This window comes from Danio rerio, chromosome 5, assembly GCF_052040795.2.
Source record: "Danio rerio strain M-AB ecotype USA chromosome 5, GRCz13ab, whole genome shotgun sequence".
NCBI lineage: Eukaryota > Metazoa > Chordata > Actinopteri > Cypriniformes > Danionidae > Danio > Danio rerio.
The window spans coordinates 55,833,509-55,849,549 of record NC_141025.1 but is presented as its reverse complement, the minus strand read 5'-3'; positions in this window follow the sequence as shown (position 1 = coordinate 55,849,549).

Sequence of the window (16,041 nt, the reverse complement as noted above, 5' to 3'; positions counted from 1 at the left end):
CAGGATTTAAGTTTAAAGTTCCTAGAGCCTGAAAAAAATGCTTATAAAAAGTCATTTATCCCAGTTGCAGTTGTATTAAATCAGATCAATGTTTGATGTGAATGATGAGTTTTTTAAGAACGATCTGCTGTAATATGTGTGGGGCTTTGTTTTTAATTCATTAAGGTTGGCTTGAAGAGTGTTGCTATTATGTGATTGTTGTATGAAGGTATGTACACTACCGGTCAAAAGTTTGGGGTCAGGTTTTTTGTAATGTTTTTTTTTTAAAGAAAATTATTCTGTTCATCAAGGCGACATTTATTAAATGTAAAAAAAAAGAAAGTTAAATATTTATTAAAATTTTAAATAACTGCTTTCTTATTGTATGTAGTTTCAAATTAAATTAATAATCCATTCATAATTGTTTTTATTACTATTACCAATAATAATAATAATAATAATAATAATAATAATAATAATAATAATAATAATAATAACCATTATTATTATTATTAATAATAATAATATTAGAGTGATTTCTGAAGAATCCCAGGTTTGCACGGGTTTCCTCCGTGTGCTCCGGTTTCCCCCACAAGTCCAAAGACATGTGGTACAGGTGAATTGAATAAGCTAAATTGTCTGTAGTGTACGAGTGTAAATGAGTGTGTACAGATGGGTTTCCCAGTGATGGGTTGCAGCTGGAAGGGAATCTGCTGCGTAAAACATATGCTGGAATACTTGGCGGTTTATTACTTTGTGACGACCCCTGATAAATGCAGGACTAAGCTGAAGGAAAATGAATGAATGAGTGACACCTATTTAGAACTTTTTTCACAATGTACTAATGCCAACAAATGTAACCTTACTGTAATGTCTGGAAGCAAACCCATTTTTTTCTTATAAAGTGATTTTCTTTAAAAGAAACGAGAATTAGTTTGACATTCACACATTTAGTAAGTGTGACTCCCAAACTTTCCTGAGTGGGCCCGGCATGTCTCAACAGAAAAAATTACTTTTGTATAGTAAGTTCTCTCACAGTTTGCACTAATGCACTAATGCAAATATGAGCATTTATTTTTCTATTTCTTCGCCATTGTATCCTAAAAGCAAAGTTGGATAGTAACACAGTTTTTTTTGTTTCTTATGAAACCTTAACTGTTGGTATTATTAACACGTACAGTAGCAGCTCTTGTGGTTTAACGGACTTCACATATAAATGAGGTATGAAATGACACCATCTGTCTTAATGAAGCAGTTACACGCTACAAAACAAATGGCTGAACGCAAATGGCAAAAGTTACACAACTGAAAGTATATACTTCTTTGAAAAACGTAAAAAAAAATCATGCTTTTTTTATGAAGCTGGTCAGCTGTAACAGTTGTCGACTCTTATTTTGTGTGTTTTTTTGTGTATGTATAGTTCCTATTTGCTTTACTTTCCTAGTGTGTGCTGATATGTTTTCTGATAATTGACTAATTTAGTCAGATGTATTATAGTGGACTGTTTTTTCAGGTTACTTACTAAGATACTAGGTCATGGTGTTCTGAGTTTGTGGTCTTTTAAATTCTTTGCTCTACTATTGAGAAGTGGTTTTGTTAATGTGGTAAATCTGCTTCCCTGAATCCAAGCCTCTGCTTTCTCTTGCCTGCATACGGTGACAGTCACCTTGTAGGCATTATCGCCTTCAGGCAAATTTTAATTAACAGGAAAAAAAATTAAACCATAAATCAGCAGTCACACAGTGAATATTTTATTAATGCTATATGAGCTCAGCATAAACAGGACTTTATAAAGTTTAGAAAATTACTTCTGTGCAGCATTAAGAAAGGTGTCAGGTGTTTTACTAAGCAATAGCTATATTTGTCAGCTATATTTCAGACAATAGAAAAGCTAGAGAAAGCAATATTGCATTTCAAAGCAATTCTCTTGTTAACAGTGCTGTTTAAAGTACTGACTTTCAAATTGACCTTGTTGTGGAAAGAAAAACAAAAAGAAAATTTTAGCATATAATTTTCTTATTCTTGTGCTATTGTAAACACACACACAACACAATGCATTTATTACAGAGTTTATTCATCTTTGTTAACATTAGCTAGTTTCTAAAGTCAACTAGTTTTGGTTAAGCATTTACACTACCTGACAAAAGTCTTGTTGTCGATCCCAGTTGTAAGAGCAACGAATAATACTAGACTTCTAGTTGATCATTTGGAAAAGTGGCAGATTTTCCCAGATGAATTATCTGTTGAACTGCATCCCAATCATCACAAATACTGCAGAAGACCTATTTAAACCCACATGGACCCAAGCTTCTTACAGAAATCAGTCAAGTTTGTTGAAGGAAAAATCATGCTTTGGGGTTACATTTTGTATTGGGGCATGTGAGAGATCTGCAGAGCAGATGGGAACATCAACAGCCTGAGGTATCAAGACGTTTGTGCTGCCCATTACATTACAAACCCCAGGAGAGGGCAAATTCTTCAGCAGGATAGCGCTCTTTCTCATACTTTAGCCTCCACATCAAAGTTCCTGAAAGCAAAGAAGGTAAAGGTGCTCCAGTATTGTCCAGCCCAGTCACCCGACATAAACATTATTGAGCATGTCTGCGGTAAGATGAAGGAGGAAGCATTGAAGATGAATTCAAAGTATCTTGATGAACTCTGGGAGTCCTGCAAGAATGTTTCTTTGCCATTCCAGATGGCTTTATTAAGTTATTTGAGTCATTGCAGAGATGTATGGATGCAGTCCTCTAAGCTCATGGGTGTCATACACAATAATAATACCTTTTCCTCTGCACCATGACTTTATATTATTTACTGTACATTATTCCTGTTAAAGAACTTTAGTCTTAGCAAGTCAGACCTTACTGTTCTAATTAAATAATTATGAATCAAGGCATGAACATACTTTATTTACTAAAAATAAGCATAATATAGAGGCCTTTGACTTTCGTATAAGCCACTTATGATACCAAATGATCAACTAGAAGTCAAATTATTATTTGTTGTTTCTAAAACTTCGATAGGCAACAAGACTTTTGTCAGGTAGTGTATCTAAAAACTGGTAAGCGTCCTTATATCTAAAATGTAATGAATAACTACTAGTATACAGTATAACAATACATACTCACAACTTTAGTTTGACTGTATGTTTTAAACATTTAAATGTAATCTTTTAGGTTAAATTAAATATACCAGTGGTGCTTCCAGTTCTTTCTTGCTGATAAAATATATGGAACAAATGGACTGTTAGGACTGTTAGGTCCAATACCGTCTAAATATCCACATCAACAACCACTCTTTTGGTTTTTATAGTGAGAAACCACTGCTTGCAGTTCATTGTAAATGATTGTCTGAATCAACTAAATTGAATCGTGAACAAATCAGACTATATCGACGTCTAGCTTGACCTGATTAGATCAAAACCAGTAAATCTGTGAAAAAGCTGATAGCAAACTTACAACATGATTGCTAAAATACTGTCAAGGAAAATGACTTTCAGGTCTGTGCGTGGAAACCCCAATAGGCAAACAAGCATTTATCAGTAAATAACAGGCACAGAATTATTTCACTACAGGATTTTTGCCTCAGTAACAAGGGTCCACCATTGCCTCGGGATACAAGGTTCATATTGCTTATATGCAGTTTGAATTAGGTTTCTCATATGAAGACTTTAATGGAAAGATCCAAATCTGTGCATGAAATATGATACACTATGTGGTTCGAGAAGTTCAGTGAAGGCAGTGAAAGAATCTGTGACCCATTTAGCCTGATCCATAATTAAACCCTCCACCATATCTTTTCCTCTATAACAATTATATAATACCTGACTGTCAAACCGAGCTTCTTCTGCGTGCTGTTTTGAAAATGTAACAGATATGGAGCTTATTTCTCATGAATTATAGAGATATCTATCTGTTCGATTTCTGTTTGGAGCAAAACAGATTACATAAGGTCATAAGTGAAGTGCGTGTACAAGCGTTACAGCTCTTGTGTCGCGTCATCACATTTTTATTACCTCATCATGATGGTTTCTGCCATCGACTGTGAGTTGAAGAAGCTGCTGGCACCTGGCAGCCAATACTCTCTGGCTCTCAGACAACAATCATTTTTGCTAAAATGCTGACTTGTTTTAATAGTGTCAGGGCTGCATAGTCTTTAATTATTAAGGCTGTCCATTTAGGTTCATACAAGTAGTTATAGATATAAAAAAACAATAACAATTAAATTAAATCATCTACTCATGTCTCTATGTACGGTAAGTGGGGTGTTTTTTCATTTTCATCCACTCCTAAAGGACTATATTGGTCGAGAAATTTAGGGAAAATTGATTACGGCTATAAGTACAGTGGCTTAGAGAGTTTGACATGCTGCAATTTAAGACAACACATACAATTAAAAAAAGATGTCAGTAAATAGGAAAAGATCTTCATTTGTTTGAAAAAACATCGGAACACAATGAAAATGGTTCAAGTAGACCAAAAAACGCCGCTGTGCCATGACTATTGCTCACTAAAGTTGTAGGTGATCTTTGATAGGTTAGTTTGTTTGTTTATTTTAATATCCAGATTCCCTTGTCTTTTGTATTTTATTTTATTTATTTTGTATTTTGTTTTTATTGTAAAAAACCATAACCTAATTAGCTGGGTCTGTCATGTTTTCGGGTCCTCTTGAAATATTTCCATTGTGTTCCGTGCTATTTGAAAGTGTCTTGAGCAAATGCAGTTTTTTAAAAATGTGTTGCGTTGTGACGATTTGCAGCACGTGTTAGGATCAAAATTAAGATTTTTTTGTAATAGCATGTGTTTTTACTTTAACATAGGCTCATTCTTAAAACGTAGCCCTATATAGATTTCTGGAGTTCGCGAAATATAGCGTATTGCTGCATTTCGTCTTTAAAATGAACGCTACAGGGCGGGATGATGCCTTTCCTTTTCTCGATTACCAGCTTACTGCTTTCCTTCGTATGAACAGCTTTCCCACTGTTACCAGTTTGTCCAGTTAGTATGTCATGTACGTAAGTTCCAGCCAAGAACGCTTTCAGAAAACAGATAAGACAAAAAGAGAATCCCAAAAAATAAAATAAACAACTAAATAACTTGTAAAAATGTGGTAAAACATGGTAAAAATCAGGCGAAGACTTTTCTTTTTCTGGATTGCTTTTTAAAACTGTTGGTTGAGTTTAGGAAAGTGGGCGGGCCAGTCAATCTGTCAGTCATTTAATTAGTAAATCAGTCAGTCGACAGCGGACTCTAGTGGATGTACGTGAGAACAGCGACACAAATGGCACTCTTGAGAGAAATTTAAGATCTTAAAAATATTACACAGTGGCCTCTGGTGTATTCGTGAAAACTTTTTCATTCATTCATTCATTTTCTTTTCGGCTTAGTCTCTTTATTAATCGGAGGTCGCCACAGCGAAATGAACCGCCAACTATCCAGCACATGTTTTACTTCCAGCCGCAACCCATCCCTGGGAATTCACGAAAACATTCGCAAAAAACTTACCTCTTGAGACGTATTTGCCGCTCTCCAGAAATGTATATAGGGTACTTTTTCAAAATTAGCTTGGGCTGGTTTTCTGAATTGCAGCACGTTAAGCTCTCTTCACCACTGTATATATAACTGCTAATTTCCAGTTACTTTCTTTTTGAACAAATCTTATACTGGTAATTTTACAGAGCCTAAATTTTACAGAGTTAGAAAAATATTACAGGTACAGTTAAAAAAGTCAATAAGTTGTATTAATGCATATTTTTACAGAAATTGTCAGTAGCTTGTGATTCATGTGTTTAAAATATTTAAAATTGAGCTCTTCAGGTTTAATAAAGTGACTTTTTACGTTTAAAGTGGAGTTTTCGGGGTTGCTCATGTACTGTAAATTCTTTTACAAAAAGCGTAATTAGATGTAGGAATATTTTGTGTTATTTTACAAATTTAGTTTTTTAGTCTGCAGTGCTATATTTGTTTATTACCAGTTGTGTGAATGTGTATTGTAACAGAAATTGTGACTTATGTGTGGTTTTAATCTTGTGATTTATTTATGGTTATTTATTGTATCACAAGACTCATTAACTTATGGCATTGTGCTGTAAATTATAGTAGCCTCCATGTAGTCAGTATATTTATAGATATCATTATACAACATTTAAAAATCTTCACACAGGTAAACCTATAACCATTTCCATGAAGGGGGTTTTAAATTGCAAAATAATGATAATTGTTTACCTCATTACATTCTTTTGCATTAATACATATGTTGGAAAAATAAGTCAAGAACTCAAGTCAACTTACTGTCGACAATCATAGTAAATTATCCTATAGCTGCACATGTTATTGATTTTAACCATACAATTACCCCTCTTCATTATGTACAAGAATCGAAAAGGTGTCTCGGAGAGGGGAGGCTAATTGGATACATAAATAAAATACTGTAAAATACTCCAAATGCCTGATGCAGTGTGCCATATCGATATGTCAATGCTATTGGAAAAAGTGAACTTAATATTGTGAAAAGTGAAGTGGAGGAGTATGTTATTTTCTTGATGTTCGTATAATTGTCTCTCTTAAGGTTAATTATTTAGGTTGAATTGAAATTGTTCACACCTGTGAGTAATTGTGTCTATTTATGTCTCTCTATACCATGCAAGAAAGCATACATTGGAAAAGGTAATTGGTGGCCGAAACATTGCTAAGAAACTTATTAACAGAGTGTGCGGTCACCTAATTTTGATGGCCTCTGACCTGCACCTTGTATGGATTTGTAAAGTAAGTTAGGGTCAAAAACAAGTAATAAATGATTAAATTAATTAATTAATATAGTTCTTTTAATGTCTAGTTCTTTTAATGTGAGTGCTGTACACTCAAAGAACTTTACATTAAAATGTAATGTGTGTATTTATATAGCGCATTTATTGTGTATGGCCATACACCCAAAGCGCTTCACAATCATGAGAGGGGGTCTCTCCACATCGTCACCAGTGTGCAGCATCCACTTGGATGATGCGATGGCAGCCACAGGACAATGGCGCCAGTGTACTCACCACACACCAGCTTTTTGGTGGAGTGGAGAGACAGTGGTAGAGCCAATTCGGTGGATGGGGATGATTGGGAGACCATGATCGTAAGGGGCCGATAGAGGGACTTTGAACACCAATTAATCCGTTTTTTTTTAATCTAGTTTTTTACCTAGTTTTCAGATTTTACCACATTCTCATCCTGTTATTTACTTGATTAATTTATTTTTTGAGTTTTGTTTTTGTCTTACCTGCTTTCTGGAACCGTTCTCCACCGGACTCGAACCCTGTTGCCGCACTCAACTCCATTCTGTGTCTTAAGCCTGCCAACATACGTGTTGAGCTACCGGACAAACTGATAACAACAGAAAATACATCTGTCTTTACGAATGTAAGCGGTCAGCTGGTAAATGGGAAAAGAAATGGCATCATAACCAACCCCCATCCCCATAATTTGCGATCTCCAGAAACGTATATAGGGCTACGTTTTCAAAATGAGCCTTTGTTGTAATTTTTAATGTGACTAATAGAAACAAATTTATACAGTGTTTAGATTTCTAAATACTGTATAACAGTGCTTCTCAAACTTTTTTTTATCAAGTACCACCTCAGAAAAAAAATGGTCTCTCTAAGTACCACCAAAATGAGCAGTATTGAAATACAATAGCGTTGTAGGCCCAGTAAAGCAGCTACAACTCTGCACAGTAAAAAAAAACGTGGCAGATTACCTCAGAAATATAGGCTGTATGTCATGTAGATCATTTTTGATAAATGTTAAAATGTGTGTAGCATGTACATGACATATTTCATTCCTCCGGGTACCACTAGAAGGAAGCCTGCGTACCACTAGTGGTACACGTACCACAGTTTGAGAACCACTGCTGTATAAAATACTTTTATAATTCATTGAATCATTCATTTAACAAACTAATTCAAAAGCACTAAATCGTTCTACTGTGTGCTCAAAGACTTCATATGAAACTGTTTTCACTGTTAAAGCAATGCTTATATTATATTATTGCAAGCTAACAAAAACTTTGTATATAATGTAAAATTACATAATATTAACTGGTTGTTTATTGCAAAGTTTTGTAAAAGCAGTTTCAGATGTGTAAGTAATTGTATTGAACTGTTATGTTTGTTTCTCGAATCTGATTGGCTGATAGCCATGCGATATTCTCATAATGCCAGTACTCGTAAAGCCTCATCACCCTTATGTATTATTCCACCCACATAGAGTGACAGCAGATCAATAAACTCAATACAGTTTGACAAATATTGCAGCTGTTGGACAACATCATGTACTTTTGAGGCTTTTTAGGCAAGAATGTAGTTGTTTAGATTGCAACTATGCAGTTTATTTATAAGGACAGTGCCTATTTTAAATATTTATAATTTTGGTGATTCAGCGCGTTGGCATCCATCAGCCTGTTATACTGAGCAGAGGAAAGACATTCTGTCACAAGGTGGTGACAGCATCAGCATAATTTGCCCTTAGAGGAGAAAAGATTGGCCTAATTTCAAACTACCAAATCAAATCAGATCAAATCATTATAAAACAGGTAAGTGACATTCTAAGTTGATCTCTCTCTCTCTTTTGTATGTTGTAGTGCTGTATTTATACCATGGTAATAGTAGTGTATTGAGTGTGAGATGAGACTCACATATCAGCAATGTATGTATTTATGTGTTGGCCATTCTTTGTATAACCCTGAGTTACTTTTTGGCTGGCCATCTGTTTGTTTTTAATGAGTCTCCTGTTTTTCCTGTTCAGTAAAAAGAAAGAAGAAATGCCCTCATGTGTTTATTGTTTGTACTCTTCGCAAACATAACAGTAATTTGGTAGTGATTGCGCTGATTTGGTTTTTTGTGGGTTAATTATTGTGATATCCCGATTGCAACAGAGAAATATCCTACTGGGAAATGTCTCTAGACTGATGGCATTACATGCTGTTCAGCCTTACAATCTTAAAATGTAAGCAAAATCATCTGTTTTCTCATCACGTTAGACATTATGCTAGAGAATCATTCATATACTAGCTCTTAAGTGACGTTTGTGAATTAGCAACATTTTCTGCTGATCTAACATCAGCTGCAGATGTGAATGAACAGCGGTAGAAAGTAGTTTTGCATACAAATGACTTTTAGACTCTCCATGTTGGATTTTTCTTTTTTATATACATGATTAGGTCATTGAACTGTTGTATAAACGCAATGTCACACTTGTAGCAGTGCGATATGGCTGTATATTGTCACTGGTCGGACACTAAGGCACTCAGCCTGCGGGCTCGTGCTAACGTAGGCCTCCCACTAGTACCAATATACTGCCATATCGCACTGCTACTCGTGTGATATTGCTCATTTACGCGGTGCTAGTATTAAAATCATCTACAATTTAGCTTGCTTGGGATTCTGTGTTTTGACTTGAAATGCCATTTTGTAAAAAAAAATTTTTCAGCTTTTTAAAGAAAAAACTGTTTTGAGAAAAAGTATTTTTTAATTTATTCATGGCCTTACAGTATTCATTATATAGCCTAATACAGTTTCTGTGAAGCCACATCATCTCTGATGTTTTGACACACATGCTAATGGATATAGTGGGTCATTCAAAGGCTAATGAATCTTCACTACTACATGTAGGCTACCTTCATTTTTGTTAAAGGTTTCTGCTGCAGTGGTCTTTGAATGTTTTTCTTTCATTAGTCTGATTTAAACATCAAGCTTGTATTTTTCAATGGTTACAATAAACAGTGCTGGCTTAGCTTTAGCAGTGCAATTCTGTTGGCACAAATGTTTCAATGTACTATGAGTAACAACTCCAGTCGGTTTATTTTCTGCGTTTGAGATTCATTTCCTGACACAAAGATGGTAAACCACAATAGGTTGGGTTTATTTGTGACTCTTGATCATCAGTGTGAATGCTCTTAACCGTCAAAGTTTTCTATCAACATCCTGTCTCTGGGGCTTATAGGAAATGATCTCAAATGTGCAAAAGACACAACATCAGTGGGACATTTGCTCTGAGCCCGCTTGGCTTCAAACTGTAGTATTTCTATCGCCTGGAGCAGAAATAACAGAGTAACATCCTTATTACCTGACCGAATGAGATAGATGCACAAACTCGAATGACTCAGGAGTTTTTCTAGATCTATACTGTAGACTGTGTAGTGTTGTTATCTTAAATGTAGTTGTTGTTTTTTTATTTGATGAGCAGTGGCTGTAGTAGATAGGACTAAAACAAAATGCTGGTTTGAAAGAAATGTTTATTTACAGTTGAAGTCAGAATGATTAGCCCCCTGAATTATTAGCCCCCCTGTTTATTTTTTCCCCAATTTCTGTTTAACGTAGAGAAGACCTTTTCAGCATTTAAACATAATAGTTTAAAAAAATGTATCTCTAATAACTGATTTATTTTATCTTTTCTATGATGACGGTAAATAATATTTGACTAGATATTTTTTCAAGACACTTCTATACAGCTTAAAGTGGCATTTAAAGGTTTAACTAGGTTAATTAGGCTAACTAGGCAGGATAAGGTAATTAGGCAAGTTATTGTATACGATGGTTTGTTCTGTAGACTATCTAAAAAAAATGTTAGGTTAAAAGGGCTAAAAGTTTTGTCCTTAAAATGTTGTTTACAAAAATTTCCTTGCTCTGTTAAACATCATTTGGGAAATATTTAAAAAAGAAAAAAAAAATCAAAGGGGGGCTAATAATTCTGACTTCAACTGTACATCTTGGGTAATTTTCTTTCAAGTCAAGTGTTACAGTGTTTTCCTTTTGTTATTTGAATTGTCTCCTTTTTTGGTTTATATTCATAACAGGCTTATTTATTAATATTTACGTCAGATATTAATGTAAACAGTTTATTTAAATATGCTTTATACAGTCTATTTATTTAACTACTGAGTAATATTAAATAATTACATGTACATATTATTAGGGCTGCACAATATCTAACATTTTGATATTTTTTTATTTTGCAATATATATTGCGATATGAACACAATTTTACCAGATGACTTAATATCTTTATTTGGGAATAATTTATAATGTTAGATGGATTAGGATGATTGTGCAATGGGATTGCATCTCCATTAAATCTAATAAACAATCTATAAATTTTTTGCGGCCCTGACACATTTTCTTTGTTGTCTGTGTAAGGCTGTGTGGTTTAATGAATCATTGCGATTAGCTAAATGCCAGAGGCTGCAATATGAAATATATGTAATTTAATATCCCCCACACAGAGCAAATGTGTGACTGCCATCTGAGTGTGACTGACATCTGTGTGTCTTACTAGCTAATTAAGTGAGCACACTTTCGTTCTGGCCAATCAAAATTGTGCAGTTGAACTATGTGGAACGCCCGCAATAAAAAAACAAACAAATGGTAAAGTGCAAACGAGTGTGATGATTGTGTCTGCCACTTCAGAAGCATTAATAGACGGTTTCAAATCAAAGAAATTCAAATCATTACTATGGTACTATGGGAATATCTTGGTTTCAAAGTCACAGACACCAAACAAAAACAGGTTATTTATAAGAGCTGTTGCAGAATTGTTGCCAAATGTTGACATAGGTTGAATGTCGTGATATGTTGTGTAGCATCTGTGATAATTATTTTGTTTTTAGACAACATAAGCTACAGAAAGCCATATTAGTTTTACTTAGTGTTCTGTTTATATATAATTTTAATTATTATTATTTATAATAAGCTACACTATCATCCTGTTTTGATGTAAGGTGATTTTATTTGTGTTTACTGTTTGCTCTAGAGAGTTTCTGAATATTTAAAAACATTTAAATAAATGTTGTAGTTAGTTAATATCTTTTCAGTTTCTTTTTTAACGGTCACTGAATTTCAACAGTAAGAAGCTTTGATAGAGAATATTGAGATAAATCTTGACTACAAAATTAAATCGCAAATCAAATCAAAATCGCTATATCCGCCAAAAAAATTATTGCAATTATATATTTTCCCCAAATCACACAGCCCTAGGTCTGTGCTATTTGCAGTGTATTTCTGTATTTGCATTTATTGTATTTTCATGCATGTGTCATTAGATTGATGAATTATAATTATTTTCTATAAACATTTTAGGGGACCACGACACATGTGTTGTGGTCTGTGCTATTTGCAGTGCATTTCTGTATTTGTATGTGTTGTGAATATTTTCATACATTACAATCTACAAATACGATCAAGAAAATGAGACAATTGAAATAAAGGGTTTTATCATTTCCCGAGTCTAACAGTATTTAAGTACAGTAACTAAATGATGAAAATAAAAATAATTCAATAAAATGTTATCGTAGTTGAGGCCACAACCTGAATAATTTTAATGTCATTATACATTTACAAGCATTAAAAATGCATGCAGATGATAAATTATAATAGAAACTCAACATTGCATACACTCGCGATATGACTATTGCGAATTATCACATTGCGATATCAATGCTGAAACAATATTTTGTGCAGCCCAATATAGTATTATGGTTAGAATAAGCGTTAGGTTTAAGGTTAGCTATAAGTAATTCTGCATAATTTATTGTACTTACTATAGTAATACATGCAACATGTAACAAGGACATCTTAAAATAAGGTGTTACCGATAATAATATTATTTTAAATAATCAGTCAGGTGGTTAACAATATATATATATCTCTGCTTGCTTGCATGGCAGCATATAGCATCTTTCAATTGCAATTATTTCATATTAGATAGAATTATGGGCGAAGCAGTGGCACAGTAGGTAGTACTGTCACCTTACAGCAAAAAGGTCGCTGGGCCACTGGGTCGCTGGTTCGAGCCTCGGCTCAGTTGGCGTTTATGTGTGGAGTTTGCATGTTCTCCCTGCGTTCACATGGGTTTCCTCCGGGTGCTCCAGTTTCCCCCACAGTCCAAAGACTTGCAGTACAGGTGAATTGGGTAGGCTAAATTGTCCGTAGTGTATGTGTGTGTTTGAATGTGTGTGTGGATGTTTCCCAGAGATGGGTTGCGGCTGGAAGGGCATCCGCTGCGTAAAAACTGGCAGGATAAGTTGGCCCTTCATTCCGCTATGGGGACCCCGGATTAATAAAGGGACTAAGCTGACAAGAAAATAAATGAATGAATTAGATAGAATTATGTAGTGAACCTACAGTGGTAGGGCTGCACGGTGGCGCAGTGGGTAGCACAAAGTCCACACACGTCCACAAATCCAAAGAAGCATGTGTCACACTTTCATCATGGTTTTGGACCTGATAAGTGAATAGCCCCATACAGATTTCAAGAGTTCACACTTAGATATTGCTTGACAGCTGTAAGCAGGTTTGGCATGCTGTCCCGGGAGAGAACCCTGAGCTCGGAGATAGTTGAGCCCAGGGCTCCCGCCAGGTCCATAGAGCATGTGAGGGGAGTACGAGATCAGGTGGTTCTCGAGAGCTCCCCTTTTTGTAAAGGAGAAAAGGAGGAGAAAGGGGTGGATGGGGGGTTTCTTCGGAAAACGAAGATAAGGGAGTAATGTCTAGCTAGGCTACTTATAGTGGGTTAGGATAGATCGAATTGGCTAACTAATGAGTGTAGATAGGTGGCCAGCTGCTGTCAATTATATCACATGCTCCTCTCGAAATTAGTTTAAAAACTTCACTTAACCTGAGAGATACAATACAAGCACTGACATATAACAGGTATTTGATTACAGGCCACACAGAGCAACTACAAGTTACAACTCACAATTAAACACATAACTTGCAAACTACAGAAAACAGGGCAGCAATTTTAATTAGACCTACATGGTATGATGCGGAGGAAGAAAAAACTGGTATATATAAACTTCAACAGTTACTGACAAAGTCTGAAGTAGTCTTTGCTGCTCTCTCCTTTAATAGCAAACGGCCGACGAATCCCTCGCTGCAGTGTAGGTTATTTTATCAATCATCAGAAAAATGACAGGAAAAAAGCACACAGCACACGGTTGTCTATACCGTGGTATTGTTGTGGAAATGAACTTTAATATAAAATGAACTTTGATTAGTCCCATGATCTCCCGCACTCCACTGCTGTCTGAAGGTAAAGGCTTGTTCACATTAGGGCTGCACGATTCTGGCTAAAATGTGAATCACAATTTTTTTTTGCTTAAAATCAAGATCACAGTTCTTTCTCACGATTCTTTAGATGTGAAATAAAGGTTCATATGAGTAGGCTATTATTATTGTTAATTCTCAAACATATCGTCACCTTGGAATTATAAGGTTCTATCTGCGTTCTGAATGATTTTGAGATATTGAGCTTCAAAGATTTTGCAATCCATAGAGCAAACAGTATGTGTGCAACATTCTTTTTTAAGTCTTAAAATGTAAACAATAACTTGTCATTTAATAAGAATATGTCAATAACTCAATAACTCAACTGATTTTTTACAAAAATGTCAGATAGAACCTTATAACTCTAAAGTGACGATATGACAAAACAACAACAATGATAATATTAAGCCTGTGTAGGTGTTCTGTTGCCTAAAATGCTACATTTTGTACAGTTATTATGGTGGACTTGAACAGACTTTCAATATGTCCTGTTTGTTAATTTACAGTAAAAAAGATGACATCAGAATATAACTTTTTATAATTATAAAATTGAATTATCATGTTTGAGACATGTGCTTGTCATTTTTCATTGACAGCATTATTAGACCATTTGTTTTCACTGGTAAAATCAGACATTTGTCAATATCAGATTTCTTCTTGCATCATATTCGACATTACATAAACTAGGGTAGCTATATTGTAACTGTAAAACATGTATTTTCATGCACAACACTGTGTTAGCTATGAAAGAACAAACATATCAAATGCTTGTCGTAATCATAACCAAAAAATGCGTTTTGATCTTTTAAATGATGTGCGGCCAGTTTAATTTTCACTTCTTAGTGTGGCTCATGGGTGCTGTCCCTGTGATAAAACACACACATGCAAATCATCTTTCAGCGCGGCTCTCAAACGATCGCTCTGTGCAACAAACTGACCGTAATTTACAACTTTATTACGTGTTATTCACAGCCTATGCAGGTTCTGTTCACTAAAGCAGCCGTCATTGGCGTGCTGCGAGCATGCGCACGTTCTCGAGAGCTCATGGTCAGCTCACGTGTGATTTCGCGGCCGCAAATACATCATTACATGAAGACAGGAATTACATTTATGGGTGAATTATACCTTATAAATACAGTATGTGACACTTTTAACACCCTTTGAAGGTGTTTATGTTTCTGTGAAGACTTTTGCGACTGCCTTTCTGCTTCTCTCCTGACCTTGAAAATATAATTGGCTGAGTCGTAAAAAAACTGGATTAAGATCGTGTGTAAGGTCAAATCAAGATTGTGATCTTTTTTCCATTAATCATGCAGCCCTAGTTCACGTTATACCGATCTGACACTACATATTTGGTGATGTATCATATTGTCATTGACGCATTCGGGCAAAAGATCCGAACCCAACACGATTCATTTATTCGACTCTGAGTCGACTATTTCATTAAAGAATCAATAGTTTTAAACACAGTGCATTTTCAGATTTAAACCTCAGCTGCATGTTTTTATTTGCATGGAAGCTCATTTTCAAAACTCATAATAGGTGCTCTTTAAGCTACTCTGTAATTGTTTTTGTGAATTAAAAAATATATAAATAGTCAAAATAAAAGGTTAACTTTGCCTTTCTATATACAAATTAATGTAGTTCTTACAAACACTTAATAATGGTTATTATTTAATTATAAATTAGAATGTAGAATCTTTTTTGTTCAAAACAATGTCCTGTTTTCTTGGTAATGTATGTTTATTAGTCTGCTCAGTGCTCTTTTTTTGTCGGTCTGTTGAAAGCACATATATTGCATGCTCTAAAACCATTTCCCCCCTCTATGCTTTCATTTTTATCAAACAGTGACTAACAAATTACACCATAAAAGGCTTTCTTGGCTTATTCTGCATTGAAAAAAACAATTTAAAGCTACATATGACTAATTTGATGTCTGGTGTATGGTACAGGCCAGCGTGTTAAAAAAAAAAGAACAG